The following is a 22,251-nucleotide window of genomic DNA, read 5'->3' as shown; positions in this document are numbered from 1 at the left end:
GTAGAGATGAGCGGGTTCGGTTCCTCGGAATCCGAACCCGCCCGAACTTCAGGTTTTTTTACACGGGGCCGAGCGACTCGGATCTTCCCGCCTTGCTCGGTTAACCCGAGCGCGCCCGAACGTCATCATCCCGCTGTCGGATTCTCGCGAGGCTCGGATTCTATCGCGAGACTCGGATTCTATATAAGGAGCCGCGCGTCGCCGCCATTTTCACACGTGCATTGAGATTGATAGGGAGAGGACGTGGCTGGCGTCCTCTCCGTTTAGAGTGACTAGAGTACTAGAGAGAGACACAAATTTTGGGGAGCATATAGGAGGAGTACTACTTGCTGCTGATAGTGTGACCAGTGACCAGTGCCACCAGTTTAATTAATCCGTTCTCTGCCTGAAAAAAAACGATACACACTGCACAGTGTGACACAGTCACACATACCATATCTGTGCTCAGCCCAGTGTGCTGCATCATATACTGTATATCATTATCTGACTGCTGAGTGCTCACTGCTCACACAGCTTAATTGTGGGGGAGACTGGGGAGCAGTTATAGCAGGAGTACATTTAAGTACAGTGCACACTTTTGCTGCCAGAGTGCCACTGCCAGTGTGACTGACCAGTGACCACTGACCACCAGTATTGTGATTGTCTGCTGACCACCAGTATATTGTGATTGTCTGCCTGAAAAAGTTAAACACTCGTCGTGTGGTGTTTTTATAAACGCATTCTGCAGACAGTGTCCAGCAGGTCCGTCATTACATAATATATACCTGTCCGGCTGCAGTACTAGTGTGATATATATATATATTTTAATTTTATCTCATTATCATCCAGTCTATATTAGCAGCAGACACAGTACGGTAGTCCACGGCTGTAGCTACCTCTGTGTCGGCAGTCGCTCGTCCATCCATAATTGTATACCACCTACCCGTGGTTTTTTTTTTTTCTATCTTCTTGATACTAGTAGCTTACTTTAGGAGTCTGCAGTGCTGACAGACAGTGTCCAGCAGGTCCGTCATTACATAATATATACCTGTCCGGCTGCAGTACTAGTGTGATATATAATATATATATATTTTAATTTTATCTCATTATCATCCAGTCTATATTAGCAGCAGACACAGTACGGTAGTCCACGGCTGTAGCTACCTCTGTGTCGGCAGTCGCTCGTCCATCCATAATTGTATACCACCTACCCGTGGTTTTTTTTTCTTTCTATCTTCTTGATACTAGTAGCTTACTTTAGGAGTCTGCAGTGCTGACAGACAGTGTCCAGCAGGTCCGTCATTACATAATATATACCTGTCCGGCTGCAGTACTAGTGTGATATATATATATATTTTAATTTTATCTCATTATCATCCAGTCTATATTAGCAGCAGACACAGTACGGTAGTCCACGGCTGTAGCTACCTCTGTGTCGGCAGTCGCTCGTCATCCATAAGTATACTAGTATCCATCCATCTCCATTGTTTACCTGAGGTGCCTTTTAGTTGTGCCTATTAAAATATGGAGAACAAAAATGTTGAGGTTCCAAAAATAGGGAAAGATCAAGATCGACTTCCACCTCGTGCTGAAGCTGCTGCCACTAGTCATGGCCGAGACAATGAAATGCCAGCAACGTCGTCTGCCAAGGCCGATGCCCAATGTCATAGTACAGAGCATGTAAAATCCAAAACACCAAATATCAGTAAAAAAAGGACTCAAAAATCTAAAATAAAATTGTCGGAGGAGAAGCGTAAACTTGCCAATATGCCATTTACCACACGGAGTGGCAAGGAACGGCTGAGGCCCTGGCCTATGTTCATGGCTAGTGGTTCAGCTTCAGAGATTAATTGCTTCTTTTTTGGTGGGGGTCCAAACCAACCCGTCATTTCAGTCACAGTCGTGTGGCAGACCCTGTCACTGAAATGATGGGTTGGTTAAAGTGTGCATGTCCTGTTTATACAACATAAGGGTGGGTGGGAGGGCCCAAGGACAATTCCATCTTGCACCTCTTTTTTCTTTAATTTTTCTTTGCGTCATGTGCTGCTTGGGGAGTATTTTTTTGAAGGGCCATCCTGCGTGACACTGCAGTGCCACTCCTAGATGGGCCAGGTGTTTGTGTCGGCCACTAGGGTCGCTTATCTTACTCACACAGCTACCTCATTGCGCCTCTTTTTTTCTTTGCGTCATGTGCTGTTTGGGGAGTGTTTTTTGGAAGGGCCATCCTGCGTGACACTGCAGTGCCACTCCTAGATGGGCCAGGTGTTTGTGTCGGCCACTAGGGTCGCTTAGCTTAGTCACACAGCTACCTCATTGCGCCTCTTTTTTTCTTTGCGTCATGTGCTGTTTGGGGAGTGTTTTTTTGAAGGGCCATCCTGCGTGACACTGCAGTGCCACTCCTAGATGGGCCAAGTGTTTGTGTCGGCCACTAGGGTCGCTTATCTTACTCACACAGCTACCTCATTGCGCCTCTTTTTTTCTTTGCGTCATGTGCTGTTTGGGGAGTGTTTTTTGGAAGGGCCATCCTGCGTGACACTGCAGTGCCACTCCTAGATGGGCCAGGTGTTTGTGTCGGCCACTAGGGTCGCTTACCTTACTCACACAGCTACCTCATTGCGCCTCTTTTTTCTTTGCGTCATGTGCTGTTTGGGGAGTGTTTTTTGGAAGGGCCATCCTGCGTGACACTGCAGTGCCACTCCTAGATGGGCCAGGTGTTTGTGTCGGCCACTAGGGTCGCTTATCTTACTCACACAGCTACCTCATTGCACCTCTTTTTTTCTTTGCGTCATGTGCTGTTTGGGGAGTGTTTTTTGGAAGGGCCATCCTGCGTGACACTGCAGTGCCACTCCTAGATGGGCCAGGTGTTTGTGTCGGCCACTAGGGTCGCTTACCTTACTCACACAGCTACCTCATTGCGCCTCTTTTTTTCTTTGCGTCATGTGCTGTTTGGGGAGTGTTTTTTGGAAGGGCCATCCTGCGTGACACTGCAGTGCCACTCCTAGATGGGCCAGGTGTTTGTGTCGGCCACTAGGGTCGCTTACCTTACTCACACAGCTACCTCATTGCGCCTCTTTTTTTCTTTGCGTCATGTGCTGTTTGGGGAGTGTTTTTTGGAAGGGCCATCCTGCGTGACACTGCAGTGCCACTCCTAGATGGGCCAGGTGTTTGTGTCGGCCACTAGGGTCGCTTATCTTACTCACACAGCTACCTCATTGCGCCTCTTTTTTTCTTTGCGTCATGTGCTGTCTGGGGAGTGTTTTTTGGAAGGGCCATCCTGGCGTGACACTGCAGTGCCACTCCTAGATGGGCCAGGTGTTTGTGTCGGCCACTAGGGTCGCTTAGCTTAGTCATCCAGCGACCTCGGTGCAAATTTTAGGACTAAAAATAATATTGTGAGGTGTGAGGTGTTCAGAATAGACTGAAAATGAGTGGAAATTATGGTTTTTGAGGTTAATAATACTTTGGGATCAAAATGACCCCCAAATTCTATGATTTAAGCTGTTTTTTAGTGTTTTTTGAAAAAAACACCCGAATCCAAAACACACCCGAATCCGACAAAAAAAATTCGGTGAGGTTTTGCCAAAACGCGGTCGAACCCAAAACACGGCCGCGGAACCGAACCCAAAACCAAAACACAAAACCCGAAAAATTTCAAGTGCACATCTCTACTTTATAGTCATTGACCCATTCATTATTATTGGTCCGTTGGGGCCGTCTAGTATTCAGCACACTCCAAAAACTCCAGAATTTGCCAGAGGAAACCGACACCGGTTGTAGTATTGTATGCCGGCGGCCGGGCTCCCGGCGACCAGCATACCGGCGCCGGAATCCCGACCGCCGGTATACCGACAGCGTGGCGAGCGCAAATGAGCCCCTTGCGAGCACGGTGGCGCGCTACGCATGCCACAATATTTATTTTCCCTCCAGGGGGGTCGTGGACCCCCAAGAGGGAGATAAAGTGTCAGTGTCCCGGCTGTTGGGATTCCGGCGCCGGTATACTGTGCGCCGGGATCCCGACAGCCGGCAAACTGAAGACCACCCCCGACACCATCTTCAGATGCAGTCGGTTCTCGGAGACCAGGTCCTTCTTATGGGTAATAGATCCGGGTTGCAAATATGGATCAGATACTCACATACCTCCCAACATGACAAGGGACACAATGCTCTGCTTCTGGACTTTTTTCTTAATTTGTGATTGCCAGCTGTTTTGAACAGGTAAATGAATAAAGAAAGATGTTTCAGCACAGGTGATGGCAATCATAAATTAAGAGGGAAGTCCAGGAGCAGAGCATAATGTCCCTCCTGGAGGGGGTCACGTTGGGAGGTATGTACTCAGTAAGTTTCCCCAATGTTCCATACTTTCTGTCATGTTACCACAGTTTTGCTGTCAGGATGTACTGGGACGTATAGTTCTAGAGCAGCTGGAGTGCCACACGTTACCTATGCCTGAGCTGCTGACAGAATGAGCCCTAGTGTTTCCTCTCTGGTAAGAAGAAGAATAAAAAAAAATCACTGCTGCAAATCCATAATGCATTTACACTAAACTGCCACTAGATGGCATCCAGCAGTTACCAATAAAAAAAAATGACACAAGGGGGGTAGGGAAGGGAGCAAAAGTTTAAAGGGGTAGAGCTTTGAGGTCTCATGTTACAATGTTTTCAACAGATATTTAGAAATCAGTGTATCTTCTGAGGTTCTTAGCAGAACTTGCTATTTATAAACAGAGGCTGCAAATGCTTTCTAACTCACCCAGTCCCTGGTTATTACACCAGATTCTAAATCAGCAACTATGTCATAGATCACAGTCTGTTTCCTTTCATTTCACTGGCCCCTCTCCAAGTGCTGGCTTTGTTCTGTTTGGGAATGTTAATATTGGCAGAGGGAAGGGGAGAGGAAAAAATGACTCCTGGCCTCTTTCATTACAGTGGGTTCTGAGGCATCAACAGTGTTAACGGATGTGACTTTCAATTGCGATGACAAAAGCGCCGTATTTACAGCTATACTGGGTGTGGTTTTAAACTTTTTTTTTTCCTCTCTGTTGAAGGAAAACTAATCAATGTATCAACAACACCATTATCTGAATGTACAACACGAGACAGGAGGACAATTTAAAAGATAATTCCACCCTAAGATATATTTTTTTTAATGTTTTGTTTGACAAATATTCCTCTTTTAACCAAACGTATCCCACCCTCCAAACAGCCCCTTGTAATTTGGGAAACATATGGAGGTCTAACTTCTGTTCATTTATGTTAAAAGAGGGTACTGAACTAGAGAGGTTTGGAAACAGGTTTAGGGATAGACATCACCTATGAAACCATTGATGGTCAATAGTTTCAGGTGAAAACCATTGGTGGCTGAAGACAGCGCATGCGCAGAAGCCGAAGCCACACATGTGCAAAGTGGAGAGAACTTCTCCCATCAGACCTCCGCCATCAACCATTTAATCCATCGCCATTGGATTACACTGATCATGCGCTCCCTTCCTGGATATGCACCTGGCTGAGGGGCTCACTGTGCCCCCTATCCAGCACGCAGCTACTATCTTCGATCCGTGGCGCTGATCCCTGGCTCATCCATACAGCATACCTGTCTCCTAACAGCTTCACTGCCTGTATTGTCCTGTGTAATTCAGGCTTATGCATAGTATTAAATAACCTTTAAATCTCTTTATACGACATGGTTGCCTGACTTATCTTTTCTAGGTCTCAGTTAATGATCACGGGACAACTGGATGGAGTCTCTGCTCAATATATGACACAGTGAACTATATATTACTGGCCTGTGCAATATACAGAGGCTCCTAGGTGGGGGATACTATTTACCCAGGCCTGGGCCGGTTGGAGGGGCCCGGGCCAGCGATTGCCCCACTTGTAACATTTCTCCTCTCTGCCCACTATTGCTGCTGCCACCACATCTGTATAGCAGTCAGTATATCATTGATGGTCTATGCCCAATAGTGAATACTTTTACCATCAATGGGGTAGGAACATATGTTTTCCCACCATCTATGGTTTAAAACCACCCAATGGATGTTTATGTCCCTACATGGTGTTGGGACATGGAATATAGCTCTGCCCCAAAACCCACAAAGCCCTGCCCCAGGCTCTGGTTGGCCTGCAGTCCCCTAAATAGAAAAGCAGGGATGACCATCGGTGGGTGAAACCATTGATGGTTCACTTGCAGATAATTTTCCGACATCGAGGTCAACTGTCAATGGTACCACCAATGGTAACCATATATGGTTAATCTACTCATGGCCATACCTAATGTAACATATAGGCCCCTGGCCCCACCTTCCCATGGAACCAGCGCTATACTGAGCGTGTGGCACAGTATATATATTATTTGTTAAGACTTGTTTGGGGAGGGGACATGTCCACGCCCCCTTGATTTGGCGATGGGGGTGGAGCCTTCAAGCAATATATGACTGGCAGCGAGAATGGAGTCTCTCTCTGGCAGTTGTGTGTATGCAGTATATACTGTAGCTGGCAAATATATATCTTTTTCTTTAAGGTGAGTGGATATTTAAATGGTTTTTATGCTGTAATTACCAATTTGTAGTTACCGCTCCCACTGCCACAACCCCTGTGGGAATATTGGTTAAAAAATTAGAATGTAATAAACTTTAAAAGTTGTGAAAAATAATATGAAAAATGATAGCACAGAAAAGGAGGATGGCAGAGCCAAGTTACAAACATCTATAATATATTCTTTCGTTTCTTCGAACATGTAGCTTAAATATTGTTAAGAAAGTACCAAGCCTTTCAGAAGCATACAATAAAATAAATGTGTGTAGTGGGTGGTGGAAGAGGGGGATGGTTTCCCTGTCAACATTTGCAGTAAATATGAGACACATTCATGTGCTCCTAGACTCCAGCAACCACAGAAGACTTTGGATACCAATCATCATAAAACGCAGTTTACTATACACATCTACAACAGCACAGAATAGAAAATATATAGGGTGGTTGCTGTAAAACATTTACAAGTCAAACAGACTCCTGGGACCTAATAAGCAGCTCCTGCACCCAGACAGGCCTAGTAATTGGACAGTCATTGGGCGGAATTCAATTGATTATCGTTTAATGTGTGAGGAGATTGCGGGGGCGATATTCAATTGTATCATCACTTTATCACGCTGATCGCATCCATAGAGGTCGGGTGTAGCCGGGGGGTGCGAGCTGAAATACAGACGACGCAGCCATCGCGCCCAAACGGAGCTACAATTGAATAGCTCCATTTGGGCGCCCTCTACTGGCTGCAGGCTGGAAACACTTGAATTTCTGCCTATTGTGTATAGGTCTGCACGAGCCCAGAGTAGTGTACACAATATAACTCCTCTGCTCTGATACCATTTGGTCACTTTTAGGGCTGCTTCACCTATAGCCACTGGTAAAATCCAAAGCCGGCCCTAGGTATAGGCAAACTAGGCAATTGCCTAGGGCATCTGGTATGCCTAGGGGCACAAGCAGCTTCTGCTGATTAAAATGATATACAGCATGCCTATATTCTGTGTGTAGCATTTCGTATGAAGATACAGCCACAGTCGCACACAGTATATAGGCATGCTGCATATAATTTTAATCAGCAGAAGCTGCTTGTGCATCCTAGCCACATAGCAATGCAAATAAGATGCATTTTCATAAAAAATAGGCACCCTACGTTAGCAGAGCTGCCAGTTGACTCACGCCAGGAATTATATGTGTCTTTATGTGTATAAGGACATTAATAATGTGTAACATATGTGCAATGTGCACTATGTGTGTCATTATGTGTATAAGGGCACTAATAATGTGCGGCATATGTGTTAAGGAAAATATGTGTATAAGGGCATTTATAAGGGTTGGCATAATGTGTAAGGTGCATTATGTTTATAAGGACATTAATAATGTGTTTCATATGTGTAAGGGGCATTACTGTGTGGTATTATGTGTATAATTGCATTACCAATGTGTGGCATTATGTGTATAAGGTGCTCTACTGTATGGCGTAATGTATAGAAAGGGCACTAATGTGTGGTCTAATGTGAATAAAGAGCAATATGGTATGGTGTAATGTGAATAAGGAGCAATATGGTGTGGTGTAATGAGAATAAAGAGCAATATGGTGTGGTGTAATGTGAATAAGGAGCAATATGGTGTTCTGTAATGAGAATAAAGAGCAATATGGTGTGGTGTAATGTGAATAAGGAGCAATTCAGTATGATGTTATGTGAATGAGGGGCACTACTGTGAGGAGTAACGTATATAAGGTAAAGTGGTACTACTGTGTGATGCAATGTGAATAAGGGACACTATCGCATGATAAATTGTGAATAAAGTTGCACTACTGTGAGGCATAATTTGAATTGGGGGTACTATTGTGTGGCCATGCCCCATGCCAGTAAAAACACATACCGTTTTGGGCTGTGCGCCGAATGTGCACACTGTTCTTATTTAAATTACAGGGGGTAGGGGAAAAAAAGGACTGCTATGGGTGGAGGGTGATGGTGCTGGGAAAGAGGTGCAGGGTCAGAGGTGGAACTAGCGGTGGTGCTAGGGGGCACCAGACAAAATCTTGCCTAGGGCATTATATTGGTTAGGGCCGGCTCTGGTAAAATCGGTATAGATGTATGAAAACTAATGTGCGCTTCCTTTTATTGATGTGTTTTAACACCTTTTCCATGTGCTAGTCATGTGTTGGGGTTTCCAAATCTAACTAGTAGCTAAGATGCTGCCTGATACGTAGGTTGTGCCGTGTTCTACGCTTTTATACAAGAAAGAAAACTGAAAGTTATTATACACTACAGAACAGAACATTATTATTATTATTATTATTATCATCATTATTATTATTAGTTATTTATACAGCTCACACATATTCCACAGCGCTTTACAGAGAATATTTGGCCATTCACATCAGTCCCTGCTCCAGAGGAGCTTACAATCTATATTTCCTACCACATGCACACGCTTACACACTAGGGTTAATTTTTGTTGGGACCCAATTAACCTACCAGTATATTTTTAGATTGTGGGAGGAAACCGGAGTACCCGGAGGAAACCCACGCAAGTACAGGGAGAACATACAAACTCCACACAGTTAGGGCCACGGTGGGATCAAACCCATGACCTCAGTGCTGTGAGGCAGTAATGCTAATCATTACACCATTCGTGCTGCCCGTTTTAAGGTCAGGATTGTTTACAGTGGCACTAATATATCAGTAAACATATATGCGAGAGAAACATTTATGACAGTAGACATATATGGGGGGAGGGGCACTATAATATCTGTAGACATATACAGGAGGCGCTATTATGACCAGGGGCATCAGAATGTTTTTTGGTTGGGGGGCGGCCAAGCTAGAATCTCAGTTTGGTGCCCCTACCTCATGGCCACCTACGATGGTGGCCATGAGCTTGTGGTGCGGCTTGGCTTGTGAGGAATCCACTCCTACCTCGAGGAGTTCTGGGGGCAGAAACCCTGTGGAGGAGGGGGCAGGGCAATAAGAGAGGAGGAGGCAGCACCACAGAGGAGGCCAGGAGTTTTCAACTGCAGGAGATGGAAGGAGGCGGTATGGTGGAAGGAGAAGAGGTGGCCGGCAAAGCACAGTCATAGCACCAAGGGAGAGCAGAAGTGGTGAGTCTGCCGTCCAGCCGCTGGGACCTTTGGGAAGCAGGAGGCTGTGCATTATAGGAATAGGCTCCGCTGCATGGACCCTGCATGGAGGAGGAGGAGGTGTAATGTGCGGCAGCAACATTTCACCTGACCGCCCGCCGCTCCCCTTCTCCTCCCATATCAGCGCCTCTTTCATGTTTGGGGGGAGCGAGCTGCCCCCTTGCCCCTCCCATTCCGACACCCCTGGTTATGACACTAGGCATATACAGAGGCACTATTATGATCGTAGACATACTGTGCATACAGGGCACTATTATCACAGTAGACATATACAGGAAGCACTATTCCAACAAACATATGTGGGGGCCCTAGACCACTATTATAACAGAAATACAATGTGCCTGTTGTGAGTGTCATCATTGTAACTGTCAAACTCACATGCCCCACCCACCTACTCCTATGGCATCTTAGGAGATGTAGTTACTGCAGTTCCTGGTTGGTGACTGGCTCATTCCTCCTGGCTTCGTACTATGCATTGGGTAGTAAGTAGAGGCTGGGTTCAAAGACACTAGGCTCATCTCAGGTCAGCTGGAAAATGCATAAGTGATTGTGCTTATTTGGTGGTCACAGGATCACAGAGAAAAGGTTTAGTTCCATTTTAAGAATATTCCAATTAAATACGTTAGCAACAGAAAATCATAAAGTAACAGCTATATAGTAATAGTTGAATAAAAAACAAAAAAAGGACTTGTGTAAATGCCACAATGGGTGAATTGGTAATAGGGAATAGTCTCTATAATCCCTCTCCTTACAGGTGACTTTCAGTCTCAAAGTGGGTTTATTTAATTTTTTAAATCTATAATAAAAATAGTAATTTCAGGGTCAGGCTTTCCCTTCTTGCCAAAATTACTTCCACAGGTTGAGTCATCAGACCCTGGAGCAGCAGTCCCCTGGTAGCTGCATCTGGAGCTCACAGAGCTACAGGGTGGCTGGTTGCTAGCTGGTGTTATGATTCTATTGTTGCATGTATTGTATTCCCTCTGTTCAAAATGCACCTGGAGTCAGCTGACTAACTATTCAGTATGCACCTGGTGTCAGCTGACATTAACAATCCATCAGTGTCTTTCCTGTGTTTTCTGTTCCTTAGGCTCTCTGTGCACATGCAGCTCTGCAGGTGCACAGGGTTTGTAATTAGAGTTAACGCTCCCAGCCTGGCTTTTTCATTGGTCAACGTGGCTGTTATAAACCAGCCAGTTTAGCTGTCCCATGCTGGTTATATTATTTTCCTGCCAGATCTACAGTATCTGAATTGCCTGGTGTCTTTAGTTCTAGCTCCTGTTCATGCTGAAAGCCTGGTCTGCCACTTCATATCATCCAGCAACTCTTGTCTTTGCCAGTTTGTGTTTCCAGGACAACCTTAGCTAAGTACAGTATTACGGACTTTCACTGTGCTTTGTGGATTCTCTAAGTATTCATTACTTGTGTTTGCATATTACTCTGGACTTCATCTATGCCTGCATGCATTTCGGATTAATTGTGCAAGTCCTGCAATCTTAGTTCTGTGGATTATAACTCTGGATTCTTGTTCAACTATTTCATTACTTTGCTGCAAATCTCATATTGGACAACTATTTACACTCTGCTTCTATTGTACCTTGAATTGTTATTGTGATTCCTCTGCTATACATTATCACACCACTGCTTCAATACAGTACTTAGTATTCCCTCAAATATGTGGACATTCATTACCTGCAACAGTGATTGTGATACATTTTGGTCCTGTATTCAAGCACTGACTCATAGCTGTGTAACTACTCAACTGCTGTTTATCATCAGTGTTAAAATAGGATTTTAATTACCTACTGGTAAATCCTTTTCTCGTAGTCCGTAGAGGATGCTGGGGTCCACATTAGTACCATGGGGTATAGACGGGTCCACTAAGAGCCACTGGCACTTTAAGAGTTTGAGAGTGTGGGCTGGCTCCTCCCTCTATGCACCTCCTACCAGACTCAGTCTAGAAACTGTGCCTGAGGAGACGGACAACTTCGAGAGAAGGATTTTACACAGATAGTGGCGAGATTCACACCAGCTCATACATACAAGATCAACCAAGCTAACTAGCTTGAAACATCAGCAACGGATTAACAAGATTACTTAACCAAGTAACAAAACAGTACTTAACCAAGAACAAATCAGTACTGAACCAAGTAACCACTGCAGGGTCATGAAGCACTGGGCGACCGCCCAGCATATTCTACGGACTACGAGATCAGGATTTACCGGTAGGTAATTAAAATCCTATTTTCTCTTACGTCCTAGAGGATGCTGGGGTCCACATTAGTACCATGGGGATGTACCAAAGCTCCCAGAACGGGAGGGAGAGCGCAGATGTTCCTGCAGGACTGATTGACCAAACTTCAGGTCCTCAGCGGCCAAAGTATCGAACTTGTAGAACTTTGCAAACGTGTTCGACCCCGACCAAGTAGCCGCTCGGCAAAGCTGTAAAGCCGAGACACCCCGGGCAGCCGCCCAGGAAGAACCCACTGTCACAACTGAGGGTTTAGGCTGACGAGAGGAAGCCTCAGTTGTAGGGGCTGAGATGAAATTAAACCTGGGAGGTTTAATCAGACCCCTGGACATGTAAGTGCAGAATGGTTACCCGAAGGTGTGACCATGACAACCAGTTTAAAATTCAAAATAAAAGTTTATTAACAGACTCCGTGTGATAACAAGCAGTATTCAAGTTTAGCAAAGACAGTGGCAAATAACACAGTTCCTGGAATACATAACCATAGAAGGTTTCTCAGAGCACTGGTAGGTTTAGAACAGATGTAAAAGTCCTTTGATGGAATCACCTTTCCAGGCCTGGTTGTAGTTGTAGAAATAGCCGAGGAACATGCCAGTAGTTGTAGCAGGTGAATCTGTAACTTGAGTATGCTGCTGTATCAGCTGGATGGAACCAGCCAGGTGGTAAGACACGGAGTGGATGCTGAGTGGAATCAGCCAGGTGATGAAATGCAAAGTGGATGCTGAATGGAATCAGCCAGGTACTAAAGTCACGGAGTGGATGCTGGATGGAACCAGCCAGGTGATAAAACACAGAGTGAATGATGTGAGATGCTAGGGAGCGTAGAAACAGAATAGCTGAAAGATGATTACCGGTGGTAGTGGATACTGCTGGTAAGATAGGATCCGCTGGATCAGCACCGGTGTTTGGTAGAAGCTGGAATCAGTTGAAAGCTGGCTGCTTGGAAGCAGATAGTAGATAGCTGGAAACTGGACAGCCACGGAAGGCTGTAGAGTCAGGCTGCACTGCAAGATGGAAAGCAGGTGCGGGTCTCTTTGTGGATGCTGGAGACAGGAACTGGAACCTGGAAAAACAAGCCACAGGAGAGAGAGACTGGAACAAGGTATGACATTCAAAGCACTGACCTCTATCTGGCCCAGACACAGGATACTTATACCTGCTGCTATGCAGGCATTGGCTGGGCAATTATGCAGATTCCAGAGATGGTGGATTGGAGGAATTGGAGCATGTGATCAAATCCAACATGGCTGCGCCCATGCTGGAACCTGGAGGGAAAACTGGTTTGAAATGAAATGTGCAAACATAATGATAATGGCGGCGCCGGCCGCGGAGGACAGGAGACGCCAGATGACAATTATATGCTGAGACACTTGGAGGGCAGCAGAGGCCGCGGCAGGCATGATACATGATTCTGAGAACCTGCAGCAATAACACAGTAACGGCGGCGGAGGCCGCGGAGGACGGGAGATGCCATGTTGGATTCAAACATGGCGCCGCTGTGGTAGTGTCTCAGAATGACAGGAGGGATGTGCAGAGTGTTGACACAGATGAGATCCGGATTTGGAACGCTGGGCCAGTCTCAGAAGACACCTAAACGGCAGGTAATGGCGTCCAGATACCCGGATCGTGACACCCACCTTACGAGTAGAGTGGGCCTTAACAGACGTAGGACACAGCAATGCTGCCGTAGAATACGCATGCTGGATAGTGAACCTGATCCAGCGAGAGATCGTCTACTTAGAAGCAGGACACCCAAGTTTCTTGGGATCATACAGGACAAACAGAGAGTCCGATTTTCTGTGACGAGTAGGCCACTTCACATAGATTTTCAGAGCCCTTACAACATCAAAGGACTTTGAAGAATTTGAGGAGTCAGTAGCAACTGACACTACAATAGGTTGGTTGATATGAAATGCAGACACAACCTTCGTAAGGAACTGCTGACGTGTCCGGAGCTCAGCTCTATCTTCATGAAAGATCAAGTAGGGGCTCTTACAAGACAAAGCCCCCAGCTCCGACACACGTCTAGCAGAAGCTAAGGCCAACAAAGTGACAGCCTTCCATGTGAGAAACTTGACCTCAACCTCCTGTAGAAGCTCGAACCAATCCGATTGGAGAAACTGCAACATCACGTTAAGATCCCATGGTGCCGTAGGTGTGCAGAACCCCTTTAAAAAGGTCTGAACCTCAGGGATGGAAGCTAACTGTTTCTAGAAGAAAATGGATAGGGCCGAAATCTGGACCTTTATGGATCCCAACCTCAGGCCCATATCCACACCTGCTTGCAGGAAGAGGAGAAACTGTCCCAGTTGAAACTCCACCGTAGTAAACTTCTTGGACTCACACCAAGATTCATATTTTTTCCAAATACGATGGTAATGTTTAGACGTTACTCCTTTCCTAGCCTGTATCAGGGTAGGAATAACCTTGATCGGAATGCCCTTCCGAGCTAATATCTGGCGTTCAACCTCCATGCCATCAAACGTAGCCGCGGTAAGTCTTGATAAGCAAACGGCCCCTGCTGCAGCAGGTCCTCCCGAAAAGGAATAGGCCTCGGCTCTTATAGCAGTAGATCCAGAAGATCTGCGTACCAAGCCCTTCTTGGCCAGTCCGGAGCAATGAGGATCGCCTGAACTCTTGTTCTCCTTATGAGTTTTAGAACTCTTGGAATAAGTGGAAGTGGAGGAAACACGTACACCGTCTGGAACACCCACGGAGTCATTAGGGCGTCCACCGCCACGGCTTGCGGGTCCCTCGACCTGGAACAATACCGCCAAAGCTTCTTGTTTAGACGAGAGGCCATCATGTCTATTTGAGGTACACCCCAAAGATCTGTTACCTCCGTGAACACAAAAAAGAAGAAATAAATCTGCACAGGATATTACAATTTCAATTTAGTAAATTTAGTATGATGATACATTAAACCAACATGAGAGCCTACTGGTAATAATAAATTCAGCAAGTAGTTGGTGGTGCTCCAGGAAGATAGTTTAAGACAACTATGAAAAAGGGGGTATGGACCTTTGGAGAGAGCAAAGGACCAAAGAAAGACAACTATAGGCCTTTTCCTGGGCACACTTAAAAAGAATGAAATGATGAAATTATTAAAAATTAACCTTTATTAATATATACTTAAGAAAAAGCGAGAGCTGGCATGGATGTTTTGAAAAAGCATAAGTGTTTGCCAGCACCAATGTGCCTGTTATGGGCAAGGTTGTATCATAGATGAGCGAAAATAAATGATCCTTCATCCACAAGGAAATGTATGCATATCTTCCATACATAGGAGTTTTGGGTGAATGAGTTCACTACGTCGATTCCAAATGTAATCTGACAAATACTATAGACCTGTAATTAGATTGATATAATGAGTCCCAGATAGCTTTGGCTGTTGGAGAGTAAAATACCTACGGTACCTAGTATTCCCTGGTGGTTCCCCATCCAGGTACTGACCAGGCCCTGCAGTTCTTGGCTTCCAAGATCAGACGAGTTTGGGCATACTCAGTGCGGTCTGACCGTAGGTAAATATGTCTCCTAGGCGCACCGTTTTCCAAATATGTTAGGACCCAAAATCAATCACAGTTTGTAAGGGTATTATGAGTTTTTTTGCTGTGAAGTCTAATCAGTAGTATTTCTGACTTCAAATAGTAATGTTACCCGTGCAGTCCTGAAGGAAATACTATTAAGGAGAAAATATGCTCCCAATTAGCCTGGACAGCGAAAGGGCTTGATGGTGCCCACAGTAATGGAATAATAAGGACTCAGGCAGGAGGGTTTAAAATTACCCTTTTTGAAAAAATCAGGACAGAAAAATATATCTGTATATTGTGTCTATAGTAGGATTAATGTCAGAATTATTTAATTAAGGCATGTATAGAAAAATACAAATGTCCCTTTGTGAGAGTAGTAATCCATCCCCACCTTTACCCAGTAGTTATATGCCAAGAAGAAAGAGATTTAAACATAATAATCATAAAAGTATAAGTATATAATTGCATATGATTGGCTATATGTATCTCTCTTTCAATCTGTGTATCTTATCTAACTTCCCACTGTTAAATGGGAAAGTGCGTGTTGGGCCCTGTGGGGAGAAAAAAGGGGGGAGCAGCTGGTTTGGGCAGAATGAGCCCGTTTCCGGCTAAAGGCCAAGGGCTGTCTTACCCTGACCTGTTCTGGAGACCCTCAGATCAGCGGGAATCGAGTAGCGAGGCGCCGGCGGCCGCGGTCCGTACAACCGGAAGTTCGGGCGCCGTCACCGGAAGTGACGTACGTTTCGCTCCGAGAGCTTGATCACACGATCGCCTGTGATCAAGCTCTCGGAGCGATCGTGTGATCAAGCTCTCGGAGCGAAACGTACGTCACTTCCGGTGACGGCGCCCGAACTTCCGGTTGTACGGACCGCGGCCGCCGGCGCCTCGCTACTCGATTCCCGCTGATCTGAGGGTCTCCAGAACAGGTCAGGGTAAGACAGCCCTTGGCCTTTAGCCGGAAACGGGCTCATTCTGCCCAAACCAGCTGCTCCCCCCTTTTTTCTCCCCACAGGGCCCAACACGCACTTTCCCATTTAACAGTGGGAAGTTAGATAAGATACACAGATTGAAAGAGAGATACATATAGCCAATCATATGCAATTATATACTTATACTTTTATGATTATTATGTTTAAATCTCTTTCTTCTTGGCATATAACTACTGGGTAAAGGTGGGGATGGATTACTACTCTCACAAAGGGACATTTGTATTTTTCTATACATGCCTTAATTAAATAATTCTGACATTAATCCTACTATAGACACAATATACAGATATATTTTTCTGTCCTGATTTTTTCAAAAAGGGTAATTTTAAACCCTCCTGCCTGAGTCCTTATTATTCCATTACTGTGGGCACCATCAAGCCCTTTCGCTGTCCAGGCTAATTGGGAGCATATTTTCTCCTTAATAGTATTTCCTTCAGGACTGCACGGGTAACATTACTATTTGAAGTCAGAAATACTACTGATTAGACTTCACAGCAAAAAAACTCATAATACCCTTACAAACTGTGATTGATTTTGGGTCCTAACATATTTGGAAAACGGTGCGCCTAGGAGACATATTTACCTACGGTCAGACCGCACTGAGTATGCCCAAACTCGTCTGATCTTGGAAGCCAAGCACTGCAGGGCCTGGTCAGTACCTGGATGGGGAACCACCAGGGAATACTAGGTACCGTAGGTATTTTACTCTCCAACAGCCAAAGCTATCTGGGACTCATTATATCAATCTAATTACAGGTCTATAGTATTTGTCAGATTACATTTGGAATCGACGTAGTGAACTCATTCACCCAAAACTCCTATGTATGGAAGATATGCATAAATTTCCTTGTGGATGAAGGATCATTTATTTTCGCTCATCTATGATACAACCTTGCCCATAACAGGCACATTGGTGCTGGCAAACACTTATGCTTTTTCAAAACATCCATGCCAGCTCTCGCTTTTTCTTAAGTATATATTAATAAAGGTTAATTTTTAATAATTTCATCATTTCATTCTTTTTAAGTGTGCCCAGGAAAAGGCCTATAGTTGTCTTTCTTTGGTCCTTTGCTCTCTCCAAAGGTCCATACCCCCTTTTTCACCTCCGTGAACACCTCCGGATGGAGTCCCCACTCTCCTGGATGGAGATCGTGTCTTCTGAGGAAGTCCACTTCCCAGTTGTCTACTCCCGGAATGAAGATTGCTGACAGCGCCAACGCGTGTTTTTCTGCCCAGAGGATGATTCTTGTTACCTCTGACATTGTAGCTCTGCTCTTCGTTCCACCCTGCCAGTTGATGTAAGCCACTGTTGTTACATTGTCCGACTGCACTTGAATGGCTCGATCTTGCAGAAGATGGGCCGCTTGGAGAAGACCGTTGTAGACGGCTCTTAGTTCCAGAATGTTTATTGGAAGGCTGGATTCCAGGCTTGACCACCTTCCTTGGAAGGTTTCCCCCTGAGTTACTGCGCCCCAGCCCCGGAGACTTGCATCCGTGGTTAGAAGGATCCAGTCCTGAATCCCGAACCTGCGGCCCTCCAGAAGGTGAGGTATTTGTAGCCACCAGAGGAGTGAAATCCTGGCTTTGGGCGACAGACGTATTCTCTGGTGCATGTGTAGATGAGATCCCGACCACTTGTCTAGGAAGGGCCGAGCATTAAACCTTCCATACTGTAGAGCCTCGTAAGAGGCCACCATCTTCCCCAGAAGGCGAATGCACTGATAAACCGACACCCGGGCTGGCTTCAGGACATCCTGGACCATTGTTTGTATTACCAACGCTTTCTCCTCCAGAAGAAACACCCTCTGCACTTCTGTGTCGAGGATCATTCCCAGAAAAGACAACCTCCTGGTCGGTTCCAAATGTGATTTTGGAAGATTCAGGATCCAACCGTGTTCCCTGAGCAGATGAGTCGTGAGAACAATGGACTGCAACAACTTCTCCCTGGACGATGCTTTTATCAGTAGATCATCCAGATATGGGATTATGTTCACCCCCTGTCTGCGGAGGAGAACCATCATCTCTGCCATCACCTTGGTAAACACTCTCGGTGCTGTGGAGAGATCGCATGGCAGTGCCTGGAATTGATAGTGACTGTCTAAAAGGGGAAATCAGAGATAAGCCTGGTGAGGCAGCCAAATCGGAATGTGGAGGTACGCATCCTTGATATCCAGGGATACCAGAAACTCTCCCTCCCCCAGACCTGAAATCACTGCTCTGAGAGACTCCATTTTGAATTTGAACACCCTCAGGTAAGGGTTCAATGATATCAAGTTTAAAATTGGTCTGACCGAACCATCCGGTTTCGGTACCACGAAAAGGTTTGAATAATAACCCTTGTTTTGCATATGAGGTGGAACTGGGACAATGGCCCTCATTCCGAGTTGTACGCTCGCTAGCTACTTTTAGCAGAAATGCAAACACAAAGCCGCCGCCCTCTGGGAGTGTATCTTAGCATAGCAGAATTGCTAACGAAAGATTAGCAATTGCTAACGAAAGATTAGCAATTCTGCTAATATTAGCAGAATTGCTAACGAAAGCAATTTCCTTGCAGTTTCTGAGTAGCTCCAGACCTACTCCTAGATTGCGATCACCTCAGTCCATTTAGTTCCTGGTTTGACGTCACAAACACACCCAGCATCCGACCAGCCACTCCTGCGTTTCTCCAGCCACTCCTGCGTTTTTACCTGGCACGCCTATGTTTTTTAGCACACTCCCTGAAAACGGACAGTTTCCGCCCAGAAACACCCACTTCCTGTCAATCACAGAGCGATTGAAAAGCTTCGTTCGCCTGTGAGTAAAATAGCATAGTTTTGTGTAAGTTTGCTTAGCGCGTGCGCCCTGAGATGCATACGCATGCGCATAACTGCCGGTTTTTAGCCTATTAGCAATTCTGCTAAAATTAGCAGCGAGCGAACAACTCGGAATGAGGGCCAATGACCTGTGACTTTTCCAATTCTAGAATGGCTTCCTGTAAGATAGCCCTGTCTGTCAGCAAAGCTGGTAACGAATAGGGGTTGATGATTCCGCACAGGTCTGACGAAATGCAATATTAATTTAAGACCAGAATTGGGTAATCCCCTGGGAATATGAAAACTCCCTAATTATGCCCATCTGGTGGTGCACCCTGAGTCAGTATTATGGCTAGAGAAAAATTATAAAGAGAAAAAGAAGACTCTTGTGTGGGCGCACTCGTTATTACAATAGTAGTGAAGGAGTATATTAATTGGTGATTTAAAACCAAATTTTTATTAGGTACATAAAATAGTGTAGTATCCCACAGTTACACACACACAAAGAAAATTAGAATATAAATGTATATCTAAAGATATAAAATATGTTCTGGTTGACTATATTAATAATAGATTGATGAGAGACTGCAGACACTAACAGTACTGCAGCATTGGCCCTCATTCCGAGTTGATCGCTCGCTAGCTGCTTTTAGCAGCAGTGCAAATGCTAGGCCGCCGCCCTCTGGGAGTGTATCTTAGCTTAGCAGAAGTGCGAACGAAAGGAACACAGAACTGCTACAAAAAAAGATTGTGCAGTTTCAGAGAAGCTCTAGACTTACTCCTAGGTAGCGATCCCTTCAGTCTGTTTAGTTCCTGTTTTGACGTCACAAACACGCCCTGCGTTCGGCCAGCCACTCCCCCGTTTCCCCAGGCACGCCTGCGTTTGTATCTGACACGCCTGCGTTTTTCAGCACACTCCCGGAAAACGGTCAGTTACCTCCCAGAAACGCCCCATTCCTGTCAATCACTCACCGATCAGCAGTGCGATTGAAAAGCATCGCTAGACCTTGTGTGAAACGAAACTGCATCTGCTTTTGTGAAAGTATGTCGCGCGTGCGCACTGCGCACCATACGCATGCGCAGAAGTGCCGATTTTTAGCCTGATCGCTGCGATGTGAACAACGGCAGCTAGCGATCAACTTGGAATGACCCCCATTATCTCATCACACCAGCACAAGCGATGCTTGTATTTAATGAGACCTCAATGGGTTAAAGTAAAAAAAATGGAAATTTAGGACCTTTAGTATCCAATAACCATTATCCTCACTAGTTGTATATTTCACATTGGAGAGCATATAAAATGAACCGGACAGGTCTTAGGCCTGTTTACAATAAAGTTGGATACAATAAATGGAATCCAGGCACAAGTTCAGAATTAGGTCAGAAGGAAGAGAACAGTGGTGATCTTGCTGTTAATGTTGAATCAGGAAAAATTATAGTGTCATGCTACTATACGTAGTATTCCCTGGGGGTCGCCCTTCCAGGTACTAACCAGGCCCAACACCGTTTAGCTTCCAAGATCAGACGAGATTGGGCGTGTGCAATGCGGTATGATAGTAGACAATTGAACACATATCCTGAAGCACTAATGAGAGTGTACCCAAAATAATATCTCAGGCTGTGCCTGAGAAAGGATGGTAAACAGAAAGAATTCACAGATTTGTGAAGCGTGGATCTGCTGTCTGCGTTAGACAGAGGATTCTTAGAATCGCGGATGAGAATCCACAAAGTAGGAAAAGAATAGCGCCAGATTCCAAGTATTACACAGTAAATATATCCACAGAAATACTATGGTGTGGTTAGTAAAATAAGATTAAATACTGATCTCTTTCACAAAGGTTCACATGTGCAAGGTACCAAGATTATAAAGGTTATATGAACAAAATAACCATGCTCAAAAGTGTAAGTACAAAGGGCATCATTTCCATGAAACACATCTATATGTATATGTGTGGCACATCTATCTCTACATTTAGGATGATAGTTATGAAGAGAGTAAATGATGTAAACCTGGCTGAAATAAGGCCAGGATTGCCCTGAAAGAAAATTGGTGAACTTCTGCAAACAATACCGGCACTGCTATTATATCAGTTTAAATTCTGGAATATAGATACCACATATCATAACTGATTTTAAATGATATTAGCAATCTGAAATAATAAAAAAAGGGTACCGGTTAGCACTCAGGTCCGTGAGTGGTATTGTAAACCTGAGGAGCACTGTCAGTGCTGTGTGGTTTTTTAGCAGAAGTCCTTTAGGATAAAGAGGATATGGAATCCGTTGGTTAGGAAATAAGGGATGGTAGGTCCATTGTGTGAAGGAAGATGCGTTTCCCCCATGCAGCCGGGCTTGTTCACTTCCAATTGTACTGAGAAAATCCTTCACTACTATTGTAATAACGAGTGCGCCCACACAAGAGTCTTCTTTTTCTCTTTATAATTTTTTTCTAGCAAAGCTGGCAAGCCTGATTTGAAGAATCGGTGAGGTGGGAGTTCTTGAAACTCCAGTCTGTACCCCTGGGACACAACATCCTGTACCCAGGGATCCAGGCTGGACGTCACCCAGATGTGTCTGAAACGTCTGAGTCTCGCACCCACCAGCCCGTCCTCCAGGCTTTGAGGTCCCCGTCATGCTGAGGATTTTGAGGAACCAGAAGCAGGTCTCTGGTCCTGGGAGACTGCGGGTGCAGGCTTTTTGGATTTTGCCTTACCACCTCTAAAGAAAGTGGTAGGAGGTTTGGACTTTTTTGCCTTAGCGGTCCGAAAGGACTGCGGCACAGCTGAAGAAAATGGTTTCTTCGTAGAAGGTGTAGCAGAGGGAAGGAAAGGTGAATTAACCACGGTTGCCGTGAAAATCCACGCATCCAACGCTTCCCCAAATAGAGCCTGACCTGTGTAGAGTAGGTTCTCCACACGTCTCCTGGATTCTGCGTCTGCAGACCATTGGCGTAGCCAGAGTCCCCTGCTGGCTGAGACCAACATGGAAGATATCCGTGCAGTCAGCGTACCCAGGTCCTTCATGGATTCCACCATGAACCCCTCAGAATCCTGTAT

General features: G+C 45.3%; 3 pseudogenes; 1 reads left to right on the top strand and 2 right to left on the bottom strand.

Moving 5' to 3' along the window:
• Positions 1-15,291: 15,291 nt before the first annotated feature.
• Positions 15,292-15,410, bottom strand: LOC135051865 (5S ribosomal RNA; annotated as a pseudogene).
• Positions 15,411-16,987: 1,577 nt separating this feature from the next.
• On the top strand, positions 16,988-17,106 carry LOC135054438 (5S ribosomal RNA; annotated as a pseudogene).
• A 3,535-nt stretch (positions 17,107-20,641) lies between these two features.
• LOC135051512 (5S ribosomal RNA) lies at positions 20,642-20,760 on the bottom strand (annotated as a pseudogene).
• Between the last annotated feature and the right edge of the window lie 1,491 nt (positions 20,761-22,251).

This window comes from Pseudophryne corroboree, chromosome 2 (genome assembly GCF_028390025.1).
Source record: "Pseudophryne corroboree isolate aPseCor3 chromosome 2, aPseCor3.hap2, whole genome shotgun sequence".
NCBI classification, from domain to species: Eukaryota; Metazoa; Chordata; class Amphibia; order Anura; family Myobatrachidae; genus Pseudophryne; species Pseudophryne corroboree.
This window is presented reverse-complemented; position numbering and strand designations above follow the sequence as displayed.